Consider the following 21755-nt stretch of genomic DNA (forward strand, 5'->3'; position numbering starts at 1 on the left):
CCGGCCTACCTCCATTCCTCGCCATTGTTATAATATTATACCCATGAATACGCTTTGTAATATATTTAGGTCACAAAAATCATATGTTTCTGATTCAGATACAAGCTATTTTACAATAAAACGCGCGATGTTGTACGAATCGTAGTTTCCATTTTGGAAAGTGGCACTCGCGAGCATCTCTCGTGTTGCCGCCGTGTTTTTCTTTGCGTTTTTCATTTCACTGCTTTTAAAACTACCATATATGACGATTTCCCTTTTCAATTATAATACTATTTCCATTTACCTGCCGAACAGGCATATATGCTCGCACTCTTCAGTAAAAATAATTACATACATGTTATATTTTGCTCGCATCGATTTGAAATGAATTAGAATAACAATCGAGCGATGCGTTGTTATGTGGGCATTAATTAATACTAAGCGGGTCGAAAGTGTTTAATATGCAAAACAAAATAGCAGTGGATAGTATTTATATAGGAATAACTTGGTCGGAAAAAATAATTGTTAGTACATCGCATCATTGTAGGAAACGTGGTTGAATAATAATTATTGCTAATAGGTACATAGAATACTGAATACCTACTAGCGAGGAGGTTCGATAGCAGGTGCAGATAAATGCATATTATTATAGTAGCGCTTGTCCACGTGCATGGATTTACCGGCAGCAATAGTGTGTATTTTAAACTATGTATTTTAAAAATGTGGCAATAACTGTTTAGGTACAGACCTACAAACTTATCTAAAGAATGGATGGGGGAGCCACCGTCGAAAACTACCCAATCAAGACTCACAACTGGACAGAATCTGACATTCGAATGACGTTTTTAAAATGGCGTCCATATGATAGTTCGTAGTTTCATTTTTGACCGTTCTTTAGATAAGTTTGTACTCTTCTGCAACATCTTCTTGGCTACGCTTCTAGCCGCTGTTGTCGACTTAATGGGAGGAGCTTGTTAGTTTATAATGGAAAAATGGGAGGAGCATGTTAGTTCACAGTTTTAACACATATCCAAGAAGATGTTGCTGATGAGTAGGACTGTACACGTAAAAGTGTCTCTCCAATCCCATTCTTCAAGAGTAAGCGAGACATGAAAATTCAGAAACTTCCGAACTTTTTTGATTTATGCATGCAATCTTGCAACTGCAGGATAATACAGTACATTTTCTTGTTATGTCCGCGATAATACGTACTGTCAGCAGTAAATCCATGCACGTGTTAACGGGGTATAATGCACTTGGCTATTATACTACGCACTACGCAGGTTTCTGGGCACTCTTCGAATTAAATATCAATTCATTTTTCTATATATAATAATCACATCTCAATAAACATGAGATGACACAATCGACCGGTTCGAAGAAAAAAAGATGCCTCTCAACAGTTCAAATAAGTCTCACAATTACAAAATTATACCAAAATCTTAAATATTTGTTTAATATGATCAGTCAGTGCGTCAGGCGTCTACGTCACTAAACGCGCCATTGCTTACTACATAGACATCCTATAAGCAGGTGATGACCGGCAATAATAACATGTCATATTATTATGTAAGATGGGTCGTATTGAAATGCTGGTACCTTCTGAAATCACGGCAGCTTCATATAGGTAGGAGACAAATGAACCATTATCCAATTGCTATAATAAAAATGATAGATTGAAGACCGGACGCCAGTCCCTTCTCCCTACCATATCCTTAAACAAAATCTTATTCAGTAAGTACCTACCTACCGATGGACTATAAATTTATTTAAATTACAACTACTGTCAAATAATTTGGACTATAAATTAATAGATGGAGTCTTAATGGGTAGGTACTTTATTTCTGTTTTGTCATTTAAAATTATTTAGCAAACACATGTTGTATGGTTATATTAGTTATATTGGTTATATTGGTTATATATGGTTAATTTAGTAAACTCCACAAATAAGTATTATTATTTTTTTTTTAATTTAATAAAACGCAGTATCTTATCGTGCTTATTCCACTTTATTTAATATCTGGACCGGTTTCCTCCCCCTCAGAGGGACATTTTCATCTCAGAGTTTAAATCTCGGTCCAGATATTAAATAAAAGTGGAATAAGCACGACAAGAAATTGCGTTTTATTAAATCAAAAAATTAATAATACAATGCATTTCCACCATGGATTGACAGTTAACACAATTAAAGAGGGCGGCTCTCGTGGTGCAGTGCGTAATGCGCTGGCCTTCCACCCGAGAGCTCTGGGTTCGACCCGGTGAGTACACAATATTTATGTGTTTTTCTCAAAACCCGGGTGTTTGTGATTTTTCAAAATTACTAACAATCACCATGGTTATTAATAATCTGAAAAAAAAACACAATAAAAGAAATCCACAAATATTAACATCACTCCGTTTCCATTCCGATTTTCCGATTTCTACAATTGAATGCACAGCTGATGTATTTAAAATCGTGATTATTGTGATACAATATTATATATTTCACCATCTCTTCCATGTACCATCCTACACATCATTCGTCATCTATTTGTAATGTCATATCTCTTAAAATTCATTCGTATGTGTTTTTCCTTATTAAGGAGACACTGTAGAGTTGATATTTTAATATATTATGCACACATTTTAAAGGGGAACTTCCAACATTGTTTTCTGCAAAGTTTCCACATGGACTCCATTGGCCCTAGTTTATCATTAGCGCACTTTCCACGGTGATTACGTCGACCGCGTGTCGGAATAGGTTTCGTGCTCTAATTATTATCACTTTTAGCAGATATTTTTGAGCCAAAAAACAATTATGTATTCGTCTCTTCCTGGTCGACTCCCACTAGATTTTTATATTGTGACTATTTTAGAATACATATTATTATTATGTGTTGCGTATTTCATAACTAACGATTTGAAATGAATGCCTTATAATAACAGATAAAAGTGAGATAAGTCAAACATACATTCTGATAAACAACTTGTCTCGATACAAGTTAATTCGGTACTGTTCGGTTATACCGGAGGCAGCGGAAAACGCATTTTGAAAATAGCCGATAAACTGGATTATTTGTTAGGTTAACCTAACCAAACCTAACCTAACCTAACCTAACCTAACCCAACCTAACCGAACCTAAACTAACCCAAACTAACAAATAATCCAGTTTATCGGCTATTTTCAAAATGCGTTTTCCGCTGCCTCCGGTATAACCGAACAGTACCGTTAATTCATTATAATACCTTGTTGTGCGATTTTGAGAAAAATGTCATGCAAGGGCTTAAGTTAAATAATATATTATAATTGTCAATGGAAAAAACATAAATTATATGGGTAGCTACTTTCATGATTTTCACTGTCGAATATATCTTTTCTTGCATTTATTATCAGTTTGTTCATTTAAATTTCACGCTGGGTCAGCTATGTAATAATAACGTATTATTGTTTGTGATACTAATAATATAAACTTCTCACTGTACTTACATACCAAGTCATAGCGCATAACAATACTTTTCTCCTTGTATAACTCTATGAAAGTTGTTAAGTAGGAATCGTTCGTATTAAAATCTAAAATTGTATTATACAATATTTTCGTATTGTGGGGTAAAAATCTTCATAACCGGCTTTCCAAGTCATACATAAAATTTACTAATACTTTGCATCGTTAAAATACCACCATTCGTATCGTCCTTATTTCAATCAAACCCTCTTGTACCCTAATTCATAGTCATGACAGGGAATTACGTGTAGTGTATTGATGTACCTGTCATTTTTTCCTTACTATGAATTAATAAACGTTGAGCTGTCACTCCACAGTCCACAGTCCTGTCATAGGTATTGAACAATACCTATAAATTTTTGGCGGCATTTCAGTTTTGAAAAATCAATAATAGTGAGTCAATATTATAATATAACCAGTGAAGAAATTATAAATTAGATATTGATGATTGTGATCTGGAAAATCAACAGCACGCTGTCATACATACTGTGTTAACTTAACTATGTATATTTATGTCTCTCGATGTTCTCAGTCAAAAATAGCCAAGTGACTGTTCGCAACTTGTTGACAAATCCTTATACATTAAGCCGCTATTTGTCCCTGGTTAACATGTTTTCTGTGAGCTTTCCGTGTTATTTTATATGTTATTCCTGTCCGCCATTGATTCAGCGATACCGACGAAATATGTTTTCTATTTTCGGATCAAGTGTTGAGGAATTTTATGGTCGTCGGTCGTCACCAATCATTTTCGTTTTTTTTCATCCGTGTAATTTGTTACTCTAGCAAAGAACACGTTCAGATGAGAATACCAATAGAAATCCCAGCATTATCAGTTTACCTATATTGATTGTATTATGGAATGCGCAAGAGATCTTAGGTAAAAATCAAAAGCAAAGAGCTCGGATCGTAAATAACTAGAAGACTTATATTATGATTTTCGTATTTTACCACTCGATGCCAATTACATAGCATTAATAATAAAATTTTGTATGTTGTCAGTGACGCAGCAAGGGGTGGGCGAGAGGTTTTGGGCGGAAAGGTGGAGTTTCGTTAAACGTACAAACTTAAAAATTGTAAATTTTCGTATGTAGGTACTTCTCGACATTATAATTTTTAATGCATAATCATTTATTAAATACATGTAAACGGTATTTTTAGAAGAATATTTAATAAATAAGTTGTGAAAATTTTATCTATCGAAAATATTAAAGAAAATGAACAAAAAAATTGGGGATCCTTGAATTTTTTGTTCACGTTGAGAATGCCGTACATTTAAAAAAATATTAATACTATTTAATTGTGTCATTTAAAAACTAATACATATGAACTTAATATTTATATGTAATACCCATAATACCTATGTGTGTATAGGTACAAGTTTTGTATTACGTAAAGGGCGCATTTTTGTTACTGCCCCGGAGCAAAAATGCCCGGTATGTAGGTACTTAGTTGATTCGATAGCCATATAAATATTAGTATTCTGTGAGTAAGTTCCAAAAATAGTTTATAATATTATAACTAATTATGTATATCCAATCCCCACTCGTTAAAAGCGTGCTTCAGTGAAACGGCAAATAATTTTCAACAGTAGGTGGGATGAAATTTCTCACTAGTCGCCAATCGGAGACCGATAGTCGATTTGTTTTGTCATGGCCTCCGATGAACATATTCTTAAATCGTGTAAAGATGACTAAATGATGACTATTATTATTAGTAATATAACAATAAACATAACAATAAATGGACGCATGTTGGATTTTTATGACAATTATATGTCGTTCGGCACGCGTCATTTGCACAATCCGCGCATCGCCTAGCCACGATCTTTTTAGACCAAGCCTCAACTGAAATATAATAGCCTTAAACAAGATGCGGTAGCCGTAAATAGTAAATTTATTATCATTATGCTATCTTTCTGGTATCACTCTGCTTGTTAGTCACCGACCTACACAACTCGGCCAAGTTCAAACAAACTGTACAATATTGTGTTTCTGCCTGCCTACATCATAAAGATAGCCCCAACATTAGCAATTTATAATTACTGAATTCATATATTTTTTCTTCAATAACGGACCATCTCCAAGCATCCGAATCGCGAACATTGTAATAATAATATGAACAAAATTGTAACAGTGAATCTTTCGCTGATTGCGAAATATTGTTTACATTGTAGAAATTAACAATATTTAAGTATACGTATATTAATATTTTTTTGATAAGTTCTAAAAGGGTGACTAGCTAGTGCAGAACCCTTATTTACTACTATCATATAATTAGATAGTAATCTTAATAAATTAATGAAACGTCAATGGCTCAGATGGCAGTTGTAGGAGAAGAAGGGTTTTATTCAATCAACATACCTAGTGGGTAGTCATATTATTTAATATATTGTGGCATTTTGTATTTCCTTTTATGGCATGTAAATCGTCACCTGGTATTCATATCAAAATTTATCAAAAGAAGCTTGCATGATCAAGAAATTCCGTTAGTATGTTAGTGGATAATAATAATATTCAACCTCACGTTTACTTTTTTCTGAATTTACGAACACATTCATGTTTTTGATGCGATGAAGGAAAATGAGTAGAAGAACTACGCAGGTTTCCAGCTGACCGTGACAAGATGGCGTCATGCTTCGCAATTTCGTTGTTATCTCAATTTTAAATTAAATAGAGAGTGTGAATTACCAGCACGCGAGCATCGTTTTACTATTATTAACGATAATTAATTATTACTATGACTATCAGAATGATATTAATTCAATGACATACAGCTATTTTTAAGTGTTGTGAATCAAATAAACACAATATTATGATGGAATGATGAATAAAATTGATAACATCCGATCTTTGAAAGTTAAAAATTAATAAACATTATGTAATTTTAAATCATAAGTAGGTACCTACCTATGTGTGTATATTACAATACTTGAATACACCAGCCTGTTGATGAAACCTCGTATCGTATCGTATTATTTAGAATATATTACGTATAAAAATACATATATACATAGTGACTTAAAACCTGTTTTTATTATAAATATTTAATATTCAATAATATGTTGATCGACGCCATATTCCTCTTTCTCCGTGTCGGCAGTGCACCAACCAAAGATGTTGAACATTTTAAGGCACGATTGGCACGGCTTTCTTTTCATTATTATCTCTAGGTATGTCCTACAGAACAGATTAATAAATATAATTCCGATTGGCTATAACAATACACGAGTGAGTGTCCTACGAAAATGAACCACACAATATAGACGTGCAATAATAGTGTGTGTTGCAATTTCCAATGTACACTATTATTGATTGAGCGTCAGTGCATAAAACGAGATCAGTTGTCAGCACAAAATACAAACGTATTCTTAACACGTGTTTAAGTTTATCCCATATTGCTCCACACTCAAGATCGGTTCTCTGGTCTGTTCTCTTACGTCTACCAACCACGTACACGTTTTTATATAGCAATGGCGCTGGTACAATCGGGAAAATTGTCGTCTTAGAGCCTGGGTGCTTGGAATCTCAAGAACAAACACTATTTCGACACGACTTCGTTTTTATACAAATACGCCACTCTGCACACTAGGCCAATGTGGTTACTAGTAAGTTTTATTTTTATATGTAAAAATTAGTTTCAATACCTAATCCAGACCGGTGGCGGAAACACAAGGCGCAGAACCTCATAGATTGTCCATGAGGGCCGGCGGTTATTGCGTCGGCTCACAAGTCGACGGCAAAATTCACTTGTTGTTTTCCACTGTGTGCTTGGACCTACTAGATTGAGCAAGTCATCTATCATCCGTTTCTCGTAAAAAAAACTTTCCACTCTCTGGAGGTCCTTATAATATTCATAGGATCGAACACGTTTAAGGGAAATTGTGTGCACCTTCTATCGCAGCGTATCGCTTATTAGAACATTCGGAACCTGCATTGAAGTAACTCAAACGCAGATTACATTGTTTGCAACAAAATGGATGTTCCTTTCTTAATTATTGTTAAATGTCATAAAATATGCATTCCTCCTTTGATACAAAGCACGTTCCGAGATTCAAGGAATAAGAGAGGTTATTTCAGTAAAATATTTCGTTATATTTTGAAACCTTTTCTTTGTAGCTATAATTATTAAAGATTGCTGCGCATTGATATTTTTTGTCTCATTTATATTTAAAGACTGGCCTCTATGCACTTCGAGGCCTTACGGCTACGCGCTGTTATATTAAATATATGTACGCGCTACTGTTTTACAGTAAAACGTTGGTTTGTTTAAAAAAATATAAGTAGTGACAAAATATCAAAAGCACAATATTATTATGTCCCACCACCATTTAAATTTAGCACCAAGTTATTCTACTCACATATTATATAAATTTTGTAACATGAACGTCAGCGAACTTCAAAATTAAAAAAAAACAATCAAATTAATAATAAGGTACCTACGTAGCTCTGGGGCCTATAAAAAAATAATAGGCAGAAGAAAAATTATATGCACTTTTCGATGCGCGCGCACCCCTTTCGTCGCTATTTGTTTATATCAGCTATGATCACAGTATTATGTTTCAAAACAAAACTACAATGTACAATACAGGTTTTTATGTTTCTATTTTATATTGTCAAACATTAAACACAATATTATTATTTGCATTATTATAATACTATACCACAGTGTAATAGAATAACTAATAATACCTAATCATTTATAAAAAAATGAGTTTGAGTATTCTGCGCAATATGAAAAAAATGTTTTACGATTGATACATTTATCATGATAAACACGTATTATAAAACAACTTTAAAATACCTATCTAGTGATTAACGCATCTTACAAATTATCATGAATTAGGTATCACTAAGTAAACGCAGAATCTTTTAAAAAGAGTACCTAAGTTATCATTAATTTATAAGATATCCCGCGAAAAGTTTCTTTGCCGCCTTGTTTACCCAAATTTTAATACTTCAATATAAAGTTAAATTTATTATACGAAATGATTTATTTCGCGGTGGAATCCTACAGACGTGTAACACAAAAAACCATGAAAAATTAACGACTCCTGACGGAAAGTCCCGATAACTCACGACTCTGGAATACTGACAAAAACACAGCTTATGGCCCCGTGTATGACACCGCATACGCTATTTACACAACATTTAACCATGAGAAACAATGTTTTGTGTTAATTATTAAGTTCCGCCGACATAATTATGGCGAAATCAACAGCCATATTACATCGAATGAAAGAGATCGCCAAAGAAAACTTCCAAGAGACAGTAGGATATTTATTATTTAAGTATTTTTAAGTAGTATACCTAGGTACTTATTGTTTTGAGATAATATAATATTTTTATTAAAAATTTATGTCATAACAATAATAATAAATCAAAAGTGTGACCGGAGACCACCGTAATGATGTGGTGATAGTGCTGAGTACTCGCTCGTTCGTTTACCATTTTGTAGGTTATGTTGGTCATGCTTCTTTGCTTTTTTGTTTTGCTAAGTTTTCTCAGTGCTTATTTGTCACCGCGGAGTTAGGTTGTGCGCTGGTTTACGTGAATTTTATAAAGTTATCATTTTTGTTACGATGTGTTGAATCATTGTGTACGTCGTTGGTTTGTAAAATGAATGAACTACCTATTTATTGTCAGCTCTGTGTTTTTAGTATAGAAACACGATGGCCAGTGAGATAGAATTATTGAATATTGCGTTTGTTGTGAATGAATCATAGTGCGCGGGAGTTTCTTTTTGTTTACAAGTGGGCAGCCATATTTTATGTTGGTTCGTTTTTAGTTCCGTCAAATTTGACAGCTTTTTGTCACAAACATTGTATAAACATATTAGCATTTTAGTGCGTGAGCGTGCTGTGATACAATTTAAATTGCTCTATATAATAATTTAAGCTACTTATATGTAGTGATATGATGTGCTGCTTTTTAAAAATCAAATTATTGTTGAGTTTGTAGGCAGATAATCAAATCGTTGGATGGGATGTGATCACATTGGATGGGATACAGAAATTAATACCGATTACCGCCCCATACTCTGTAGGTACCTACTGAGCATCTACTGAAAATATTTTCCCTTTTGTATAACTTGTTGATAATAATTATTAGTGATAATATCAATAATAATATTATTATGGTGGTAATTCAATAGAATTTGAAATCAGTCATCTGTAGAGAATGCAGCGCACGCACTATTCCATATTTTGAGAAAATCTTTTTATATATTTCAGGATATTATTCAATCATCCAACTTAATACTTATTATTCGCTAGGTAAGTTAGTACAAATTGTTATTGTACATGAATTCATGCGTTTCTGTGGCGAACCACGAAAAAATACACAGATCTGTAAAACTTATTCGATGTACCCACCTACGTATGGCCCATCCTAGGTCTATGTGCGGTTGATTTTTCGATTGTAATTCGATTTTTATTTTGGCACTTTTCAATAAGAAACAAAATATTGTCATTTTTTACCAGGTAGGTATGCACGCACCCACTCTAGCTATAAAGAGTAAAGACTACCTACTGGTTAATAAGAAAGGATGCAAGATGCAAGCATTGTTAACAGTCAGGATTTCTGAGAAGTTAGTACCTACTCATTTTCGCACAAATCTAAGAATAAATAATGATAAACATGTTTTGGCGTGTTGCTTTTTAAAATAAACAAAAAAAAAATATTAATGTTGGTTAGTATAATTGTAATCATTACAATGTACAATGTTTTAAATTTATTTTTAACATCATAATATATTTTGTTAAAAAATTCTAATCTCTACTTGTAGTTTGATAACAACTACGAGATTTATAAAATTATTAATCCTCATAGTCCAGTCAATGAGTGCTCAAAAGATGGGCGTAGAGTGCATGGAATATGCGAGAATTTTTGACTTCAGGACTTTTTAAGGAGTACCTAGTTAGTAAGTAATCATACTAAAAGTCCCCGCCCCTGGGAGGGGGGTCGAAAGGTCCCATTTTTTGGTTTTTCGATTAGGTATATCTCGGAAATGGTGCAAGTACCTATAGTAGAACGATTTAATCGTGAATATGCGCAAATGCAATTTCATTTCTTCTAGTGCACTGTTATTGCGCAAGGCGTATGTGATTATTGCTACGGTCGCTATTGTCAACTTTAGATACTTATATGTGGCTCACTTAGGTATATGCGCTATTAACCTACGTCCTACAATATTACATCGCTTTCTCGTTTCCATCCCCTTTAACCTATGTCTTATTTCGCGCCAAAAAATATCGAACCTCCCGTCGTGGTTTTTTTTAAACATGTCCGATCCTAATAAATGGGCCTCCACTGAGTTGAGGTTTGTATTAACGCAATTCTTTTGTTTTTACTAGAAATGGATGTTAGCCACTTGCTCAACCCGTTAGATCCATACTCTGACTCGAACACAAATTTAAATACAATATGTGTATTTGCCTGACCCAGGATTCGAACCTGAGACCCACGACGTTATATATATATATAGGCCGACGCTTAAGCCGCTCGGCCATCGTGGGTGTTTATATACTTATACCTATATTATCTTCAACCCTGTCATGTATTTGTACAATAATATAAGAGTAGTACCCAATAATTATACATATATTCATTTAACATGTTTTTTTATACCTCTACATTTATAATAAAGGGCAGATGGTCACGTAACTTTGCTGCAACATTAAGTAAATTTCTTGCTATATATTGTCTCGTGGGGACACTTCTTTATTCATAAGTACTTACCGTCTATTTTATCATTTAATTATTTACTCATGAGTGCGGATGCAATCTCGAAATATTTTTATTGTGACAAGACGACACGCAAGTTGGCAAACCTGAATCTGAACGCCATGTTTGTTTTATTCACGCTCCAGTGATGAAAAACGTAAATAAGCTGCCATGTCCTTTTATCAGTTTCCGCTGCCTGTAATTAAATCCACTTGTTTAAACATGACACAGCTGATAATATGCAATCGATTGCTTGCATGATTGATGCAATGTTGGCGTTTGAACACAATTTAAAGAAATAATGGTGATTTAAGTCAAAAGAATGTAGAGTTTTCAAAGAGGATTCCTTTCATGTCATTTTTTGATCCAGCAAAAAATCTATCTGTCAATGAGAAACTAGCGGATTTACGGACATAGAGGCCTGCCGCATTGACTGATTGTGAGTTTCGACTCCCATTTCGACCCAAAAAATGGTAAATCACTTCCTTTAACCAAAATAAATTATTATAAAGAACGACAGCGGTGACACATAATATTATTAAGTACCTAGGTACTCGTTGTTTTAATTTAATACAATGCAATTTTTTGTAATACTTATTCCACTTTTAATCAATAAATTAGGACCGGTTTCGTCCGCCTCAGAGGGACATTTTCAACGGACATTTTCTTTCAGTTGAAAATGTCCCTCTGAGGCGGACGAAACCGGTCCTAATTTATTGATTAGAAGTGGACTAAGTACTACAAAAAAATGCGTTTTATTAAATTAAAACAACAATACAATGCAGTTCCACCATGAATTGACAGTTAACAAAATAAAAGAAACCTAGGTACTCAGTTGTTTTGTGTGTACACATCTGTTTGAGAGGTTATGGGGCACGTTTGAAGCTAGTTGCAGTGATTTTCTAATGCTTGGGGTAATACCCCTGTTACACGTCCATAGATTTACTGTGCACAGTAAGAAAATGTATGGGGAAACATGTATTATCCTGCAGTTGGCAAGATTGCGTGCATAAATCAAACAAGTTTGGAAGAATCCAAATTTCAACGCGCAAGTAAGATTATTTTCGATCTGCGCTTGCGCAGTAGAGCGATAGGGGCGAACATACCGGTAAAAAAACGAACTACTCATTATGAGCTTAACCGATTTTCAATACCACCTGTCAGACAACATCGCGCCTCGCTTACTCTTGAAGAATGAGATTGGAGAGACAGTCAAGACTTTTACGTGTACAACAGTTATTGTCATGGCAGTTTAAAATAAGCACAATTGCGACAGTAATTCCATGCACGTGTTCAGGCGCTTTAATATATTTAATATTTGTGAGACATGCACATTTTTTTCTAAAATGTTGTATGCTTAATTTAATAATTGTATCAATTGCGTTAACTGCGTCAAAGAAACCCGCATCTGATTAGAAAGATATAAAATTTACAGATTGCCTGGTTACCGAATTATTTTATGGAGGGAATATATAACGTTACACGTTTTTATTTGGCTATTTTTTTGTATATTTATGTATCATAGAAGGTGCTTAGTAATATTATTTCAGTGATTTCCTACATACGTGTTTGTATAATTTAAGTACCTATGTATGTTAGATACAACAATTAATTTTATTTCTCCTCGTAGTTGTAGTCAACAAGACAGTAGATGTTATTTAGTTAAATTTGGAGACACTGTGAAGTTGGTCGCACTGCCGATAGATTCAATAATGTGTCACAGAATCTTCTTTGGACCCTCGGTTTCCGCCAACTCTGTGTAGTATGGCAAAATCGCTTCGCTTACATACATGAATGTATTATTAACCCGGTCTGGCTGCTAAAAATATCCGAAAGGTAAATAAATGCTACAGTCAGTCTCTCCCATCACGTCGCTGCTCTCCTCGACAGATCAGGAGAAAAGTGCTGCATCTTATTCATCTGGCTGGCTTAAAAATGATGAATAATTGCCGTTTCGATGCTCTAAATATGAACCTCACTTTAAAATAGCCAAAGGTGAGCACTCTTACTTAGGGATCCCGAGCTATTTTCGATACCTATGAATCTCGGGATTGATAAACATAATCCCGGGATTTCGGGATTCATTTTTTTATCAATTCGTATGGAAAATAAAATAAAAGTGAAAATATAACAGAAAAAGTATTTTTAATAAAAAATAGCTACATTAGAAATAAACTGGGTTTGAATGAAGTTTGATGTATACCCATGTGTAGGTTGCCGATTCATTTTATCTTTTCACATAAATTATTAAAAATAGAAAGATTGGAAAAAAACAATGCTTCGCACTATTAACAAAGTAATTCCACCATGCTATCATACGTTTTACGGCAGTTTCGCATTTGGCTGACTTATTAGATTTATGAAGCGGAAAGGCCATAAATACGCCATGATTATTTGCTTTACTATTTTAAATCTCGCTAATCCATTCATTAAGTCTTTACTATCAGAAACAGCAATCTCCTATTAAAGTCACATTATTATTTATATTACAATATTATTTACTTCATTAAACTTGTGTATTTCCAAGATTGAACGTATACAATATTAACAATAAATGTCTTAAATAGTATAAATTATACTAGATTTATTTTTGACCGATTTTATCAATGTTATTTGTAAATATAAAAATTTTATATTAAGGCTGAGCTGAACAGGAACAAGGTCATTCATAGTTCATTCAGAGACTAATCTCAGCGTTGAAAGGACGTCATTTTAATTCAGTCTAACCTCAAAAACCTCTAACCATCGGGGATTTATTTTAAGGAACGCAATAATTATTATTTACAATTCTCGGTCGAATGAATATACATTATTACTTTTATTATTATTACCTCCAAACATAACATATGCGACGTAGCCTGGTGCCGGCCGACGGAATACAGGGCTGTCAAAAAATTTAAAGTTAAAAATAGCTTACTGTACAGATGGAATAATTACATACTTCCAAGCGTCAAACGGCATACAACATTCATCTAAAATAATTATGAAAAGACTAGCTGATTATGTTATGTTATTTTTGTATTGTTCTTATTTTTTTGCTTATCAAAATATTTCACATATTATCTGATGATGTGTATTTTGGATATATCGTAATATGTATCTGGTCTCATTAAAATTGCTATTAAGTTGATATAACATAGGAAAATCTGTAAATCATTAAAATGTTAATTTCGTTATAGTTTTTAATTAAACCGGTGCAATTACATATTAGATTTAAACACTGTTGTACTGTGTGACTTTTATAATATCAGATAAAACTGTAGGATGTCAGCAGAAGAGTAAACAAAACCCAGCTCATGGGATAACCGAATGGTAAGCAACTGTATATATTATATTATCCCGCCAAATTGCACACAATTAAAAACAATTTATCATAAAAACAAGTAAGACGTCTTCGACAGCCCTGGGTGATTGATTCGATAAAGTCGGCAGTTTTTTTTGTCTTGTTCTCTGCGATCGCTAGCTTTGAATAAAAAAAATCTATGGGTGACCACATTAATAATCATTTTTTATGAGTATAAATTATTTCTTGCATTGGCTTTTATTAATTAATAATTATTGTACCTACCAACTAAAAGTAAAGTTGCGTTACTTGTTTGTAAAAGTGTCAGACTAAATTAATTAAACTAATCGGGTAAGTAATAAAAAGTCATTAATTGAGTTAGCATTTACTTGGTAGAATTCCATTTTAAAAGAAATGAAAATATAATTAATTATATTTTCATTTCTTTTAATAAAAAGTCACTTTCTTTTATAATAAACAGACATCACTATATTAATTTTTTTTTAAATATGCATTAGAATTAAACAATATATACCTATTTTTTTTAATAGTTATGTAATAGGTCTTACATATTCAAAATAAATACTATTCATTAATAATGTTTTTTGGATAGCACATGAAATAAAAGTAGGTAGATATGTATTTCAACATCCTTCGTATGTTTAGCTCTCGGACAATTTCAGGTTAAAACGTTATTAATATATTATTATTAAGTTTATATCGTGGCTATCCATCATATTGGTTGCAATGTTTTCCACCAAACACCTGATTAACAAATTGAATTTAGTAACATTTACGTATATTAGAAGATATCATTTTTTGGTCACCCCATATTTTATACACATTGACAGTGTTATGATTTAAATTAAATAAGAGATCATTATTATTACTTTAGACCAAAGCATTGTCGGCGACCTTTGCATATTACCAGTAGAGCAACAATTCCGGACCACATGTAAAAAAATCATATTTTCAATTCTCAAGGGCAATTCTGTAGAGCGTCCCCTTAACAATGGAAAAAAATGCCAATCCCGGGACCAGTCCCGGGATCCCGGGATTGTCAAATTGTAATCCCGAAATCCCGGGATCAGAATTTTGGCTCGGGATTGGATTCCCTACTCTTACTTCAGTCGAGGTAAATAAATAATAATATTCATCAATTAAACATTTCAGTTCTTATTCGTATACCTTGGACTGTAACTGCTGTTCTTTGGCATATTCTTCTTCTTCGTTCCATTCCTGTCTCCATGAAAAGGATCACGACGCCTATCGCTATATTCAGCAACATAATCTCTGAATATTATTCTCTTATGAGTGGAAACGTTTTCGATGTTTTTTTTTAATTTCAAAAATCGTTTCGTCACCTTCCAAAGAACATAATATCTAACTACATTTTTATATTAATAAAATTAAATATACTAATAAAAACTGACTTATTTCTAAATTATTACCTAAGTTTTAAAATCTTTTAAAGGTTTTCAAATGTAGAATTAACAAAATTTCGTTTTCCAAGCATTATGAATATTGACAGCACGTTCCCTCGAAAATAAAATTCGTAATCATTGGCCACATATCACATATTATGTATACCATTATGAAACATCAATCTGTTAAAAATTAAGGCATTAGAATGTATTACTCTCCAAAAGTCTTCGGACAAAACTGATTATCTTGGAACTGTGATTTTAATCAAGTGGCCAGGCAGGTACATAATAATATAATGATATAAAGTAATTACATTGATAACTGTTTGAAGTTATTAGTAAAGTTCTCGTTACAATGAACGGTTATTTATTAGACGTTAACCAACACGCAACAGGTGCTAACTGCGTACAACACAAACAAGCTTCCGCCGCGGTTATTATTGCTAGAACCTTATTTATTTGACTACAGCAAACTGCAAATATGTATGAAAAAATATAAAGTGTATAATTACATGGAAAAACCTTGCGAATTATTGCCTTATATCACGCGAGAAATTCTCTCAGAAACACCCACGATCTATATTCTATATAATAATTGAATGCGTGAATAATTAATTACCACCCCATGATAGTTTCAGTTGGTAATTACTAATTACCACTTGACCGAAAGTAAGGCCCGTTTCAGACGGGACACCAGTGTCGCGCTCGTTATACTATAGGAGGCCTTTGCATTCGAATAAAGGGGCTTTTGTATTATGTTTATGAACGCCGCAGAGCTAATGAGTCAACGCGTGTCCGGTACACTTTTCCGTCGGCCGCCACATTCTCAAGCCGCCGATACACTTGTTTTTATTACCGCAGCCAGTTTTATGTTCTAATTATAACGCGAAATTATGCGTTGACTCATTAACTCTGGGGCGTCCATAAACATAATACATAGCCCCCTTTATTCGAATACAAAGGCCTCCTATATTATATCGAGCGCGACACTGGTGTCCCGTCTGAAACGGGCCTAATATTCAGTTCGAGGTGGCTTTGCGAATCCCCATAAATAATCGATCAAGTACGTACCTACTGTGTAATGATATTCTGCATGCATTGTAAAATTGTTTGGTAAATTTTACTTATCTACACTTCTATAGGTTCTATATTATAAATATTACATATTATATTTTTTTAGAATGTCTCACATCTGCCATTGAGTAATACTGGGTTAATATTTATTTTCTCAATATCATCTCCGAAACCAAGAGTCACCGCACGCCACCCATGTACATACGTCCTTTCGTGCCCACTCCAATTGAAATTTTCATCCATTGCCGTTTGTATTGTATGATGTGGAGCATTCCTCACACTTAATGGATATCACCGGATTAATAGGACGAGGAAATGGCCGGACATTTTGAAACTTGCCGGCCCACTCACATACGCCAAATAATTGATTGCTGAATTACCAAGAAAAAGTAAAAAAGAACAATTAATTAAATCGCTAATTAACACAAGTGAAGAATTGTTTTTTTTTTTTGCTAGATTAATTAATTATTTTCATTGTTTACAATTTCTTTTCGGATTAAATTCATAGCACTTGTATACAGACAAATGCATGACATCTGTATATCAAATAAACCCACTATTAATTTGACATTTTCATTAACATAATAATATCTAAACATGTTGACTGAATATTTATGAAAAAACGCAGTGCATTAATCACCGCCGTCATTCATAATTAATTTAGCGTCATATTTATAAACTTTATTATAGAATATATTTTTAGTTTCCTTAAGTAATACTAATTATTTTATCATGTACTTATTCACCTTTTCGTGTGTATTCATCACATTTTGTACACAAGCAATACAACACTATCATTGATGACACTGATCGATAAGAAATTATTCATCGTTCATAATTTTCTTGTAGTATTGACATATTGTATCAGATACGGAATTCGTAACAGGTGGATTATTTTTTCAGTCTATTGCCTAGGTACGCCAGTTAAACAAAAAATAGGTACATACTTACTGTCATATCGTATGTTTTCAATAATTTTAAGCTTTACTCACCCACCAGGGATTTCTATATTCAAATTAGTAATTTACTATTTACATAAATATGATTGGTTTTTGTTTCGGAAATGCATTAATTTTGCCAACGCTCAATGCAAACGCAGTCCGCCCACACGTCCTATACGAGGCCATTCTATGTCCACTTGTCTCCATTCTGATGTGGACGCGATTATTTACGCGTTATCGCAAAAAATGATTAATCGATAAATATAATATGTACATGTGTTAGTACAGGTAGCGAGCTACTTAATTATGTCAATCCGAAATATTTCCATGTCGGGACTATGTGATTTGGGTAAGAATCAAGCTATTAAAATACTAGACAGCATTCACGATTATTTGTGTATCGAGAGTAGGTACCTTTCTCTGTGTACGTAAGTACACACGTCAAACAAGTCCTAGTTTCAATATACCTGTATGAATTTTAATATTGTTTAGCCATCTACTTGTAATTCGTATTCCCAAGATGATTCCGTTGCCCACATTCGAATGGTTCCACGCAAATAACTAATAAAATTATCAATTCAATTTCTCTATGCATATTGTTTTTTTTATAACGAAAGTAACGGTAGAATTTTTGCTTATTGCCGAAAGGTTGCCAATCCAACTGGTTTTAGCGACAAATTAAGACCTAGCTGTTTTTCTGTGTATGAATAATTAAAAATTCTCGCTTTCATTTCTACATCCGATAAATTATAGCAAATGTGGATCTGAAAAAAAGTATCCTTTCTTTATATTATGCAAGCGTCGATACGATACCATCCTATGTATTGATTTGATGCATATAGGTACCAAGTATCGATAGGTACTTGCACGATATGGTATCCCCAGATGCGCCTATCTCAGAAATTATTCTATTCAATTATCTGCTGTAGTGATGTATCAATGGTTATTATCAAATTATTCGCACACATCGAAAACATTCACTCTCATTTTGTTATTTTCCGATTATCAATACCGCATAATTTGTCGATGCAAATTGTAGAGGAAATTATTATAAGCAGATGCGTACATTAAATGCATCGATTGCGCAGCATGTTAAATTCTACCCGCTAATATTTACTGTAAACTGTAATAGTCAACCTACATACTAATAAGTGGTTATGCCAATATATAACTACATAATATAGGATATTTCGATACTATGGAATGCTATAATAATTCTATTCAATGGCAAACGCTGTTATGCAATGCAGTATCATATCTGTTTTCTGCAATCTTGTAATAATAATTATCTGCGAATTAGTGTGGGCAGGTGTATAATAAATGGCGACAAATATTTTGCAATTTCTCTGCAAAATTGTCTAACCGTATGCGTCGAAGTCATCGGTAATGCTTTAGGTATTGATAATTTTACTTGCGGTTTTATATTTATGATTATTCTGAGCGTGAAAACATGAATAAATTGCGTTATGATGTTGTGTATCGTTCCTGATAATTATTGCGTCGTATCGGCGTGGGGAGTGGTTCATTTTATCTTAGATAAGTTAAGGCCTATGGGTTCATTCGTAAGAATCAAATTTGACGTAAGCGCCTCAACAATTAGCCATAAGCTTCAGCGCATATCAAAGTAAAAAAACAAAAATCGCTTCGCTCGGCGTCTCCGGGAGTAGATACGAAATCAGAGGTTTTAAAAGTGTTGAATTAATAATATTTTTTTTTCTAACATATTTTATAAACATTTTTGTGGTAGGTAGAATAAATTATAATAATAAAAATAGTAGACCTCCAAATAAAAACCTCATATTATTGATATGCTGAATTTGTGAAGTGACACCTTTTCTTGAACCTATCATATTGTAGGTTCAAATTCAGTCCAAATATTTTTCAAAAAAAAATCTAATACTTATGTATGTTTCTGAGGTGTTTCAAATTGGTATATTATTTATATATATCGGTGTGTATGAATACAAAAGTTAATCATTTTTTCATGAGCTAACATTACAAATTATAAGTTTAAAACATTCACAAGATGGCATAAAAGATGTCTGTTATTATTGCGTTTTTATTGAATTATAAAAACATGACTCATAAAAGAAAGCAATTCAATGAATATTTGTCGAGGCACAATTTTTTTTAAATTTAGTACGCAACAATCAAGATTTAAGAAACCATTATTATAATAACGTGTATTTGACGGCAGTACGTTTTGGTCGCCGCGGAGGATTTCGGAACATTAGTGTATAGAAAATTAATAATTGGTTCTTTAATTAGTGTACAGGCTTAACGGTATGTAATGTATTAGAATAACTATTATAAATTATTATTTTTTAAATTTTTTTTCTTCTCTATTGATAGCATCTAATATAATTATTATATTGAGGGTTTCTTATATCCATCAACCGTGTTAGTCTAGGATCAACGAGTTCAGGCAATATACAATTCATATAAATCTTGTCAGTTGTGATGTAAAGAGTAATATTGTTTTTATTATTCAATGAACTAGGTTCTTACCTCATTATATTTTTTACTTGTGTTAAATAATTACTAATAAATGCCTAAGGTGATTCCATTCAATTCAACTCGGCATTAAATATATTAAATTCTAATGGATTTAAGTTTTGTACTATTTCATTTGAGTCGTTTTATGCTATCCTGGTTTCGCCTTTCGACATCGTCAGGCACTATGCGCACTCATCAAATACACACTGACAACGAAAGCAGCTAATTCTCACTTAACAATAAATTAATACAATAAAGTAAGGTAAAAACTTTATCACCTACCTATTAAGTCAAAGATCACTATGAAAAATTTAACAAACAATTAATTATGAATAGTTGAATTGTGGCAGTATGAAAAAAAAGATTTTACCACAAACCATCTGAGAAATACATATATCATAAAACATATACGTGATTTTGTGCCCCAAAAGACTTTTTTTATTATTATTTTAACGATTAATAAAATTGTGACACATGTTTCAGTGGCCATTACGATGACAGCATTCGAAAACGTATTTTACTTTAAATTTTCGGTACTGTTCGGTTAAAGCGGATACAGCGGAAAACGCATTTTGATAATGCCAATAAACATACTCCTGGATACGTACGTCCCTTTGAAAATAACAAAACATGGCCACCCAGGTACATAAAAACTTTATTAAGTACATGCAAAGTTTTTCAAATCGCTTAAAGCCTAACCAAGTAGGTACATATTTATCAAAACAATTAAAGTCCACCTATATTTTATCTAAACTGCTCAAGACCAAAATATTTTTTTTTTTATAAATGGGTCACCGAACGAATACCTTCAGTACTTCCTTGTAGCCATCGTGGTTGTTAGATTCAATTATCTTACAATATCTCACATGCTGCAACCATTTCAATTACAAGATAATAAATAATATAATAAATATAATAAAACTACATTTTTTTCAGTTTGACATTCAGTGGTACTATATGATGTTTGATATTTTAGTCAACACAAATTATAGCACCTGGCATGCGTCCTGTGTTCGGAATAGAACGATACAAATAATTGCGACTTGCCAATTTGATTGTTACTGCAAAGAGAGTAGAGGTCATTTTTCCATGAGTCAAATAATATTGCTTCGGACTAAATTTTGGGAAAAAAAAGACGTCCTTACCCGTTGAAATTCCAGATCGTACTAACCATGTACTAACGTTAGAAATAAGAAATTAGAAAAACTGTATGGATTAATCGATCAAATGGTCTCTTTTTGTTAATTTTGCAAAATAATTATATTTCTAAATTGTCTGAAAACAGGATAAATACATGAAAATGTGCGACGTGTTTTGGTAATATAGCGTCACTAATTGTACCGAATTTATGGGGT

The 21755-nt window shown here is 33.0% G+C and overlaps 1 protein-coding gene across 6 annotated transcripts in view; it reads left to right on the forward strand.

The window, feature by feature from the left end:
• Positions 1–21755, forward strand: part of raskol (Ras GTPase-activating protein raskol) — a 287813-nt gene that overhangs the window by 140610 nt on the left and 125448 nt on the right. The window contains exon 1 of one of the 6 annotated variants that reach the window (XM_085947507.1): positions 8964–9056. The exons of 4 other annotated variants lie outside the window; for them this stretch is intronic. The gene's annotated coding sequence lies outside the window, so the exon portion shown is untranslated. Of the gene's footprint in view, positions 1–8963; positions 9068–21755 lie in introns of those variants that run through there. One more of the 6 variants, XM_085947506.1, reaches the window with a different exon arrangement.

The sequence above is a fragment of the Rhyacophila brunnea genome, unplaced genomic scaffold (assembly GCF_057557595.1).
Source record: "Rhyacophila brunnea isolate RB1 unplaced genomic scaffold, BYU_Rbru_1.0 scaffold_2, whole genome shotgun sequence".
Classification (NCBI taxonomy): domain Eukaryota; kingdom Metazoa; phylum Arthropoda; class Insecta; order Trichoptera; family Rhyacophilidae; genus Rhyacophila; species Rhyacophila brunnea.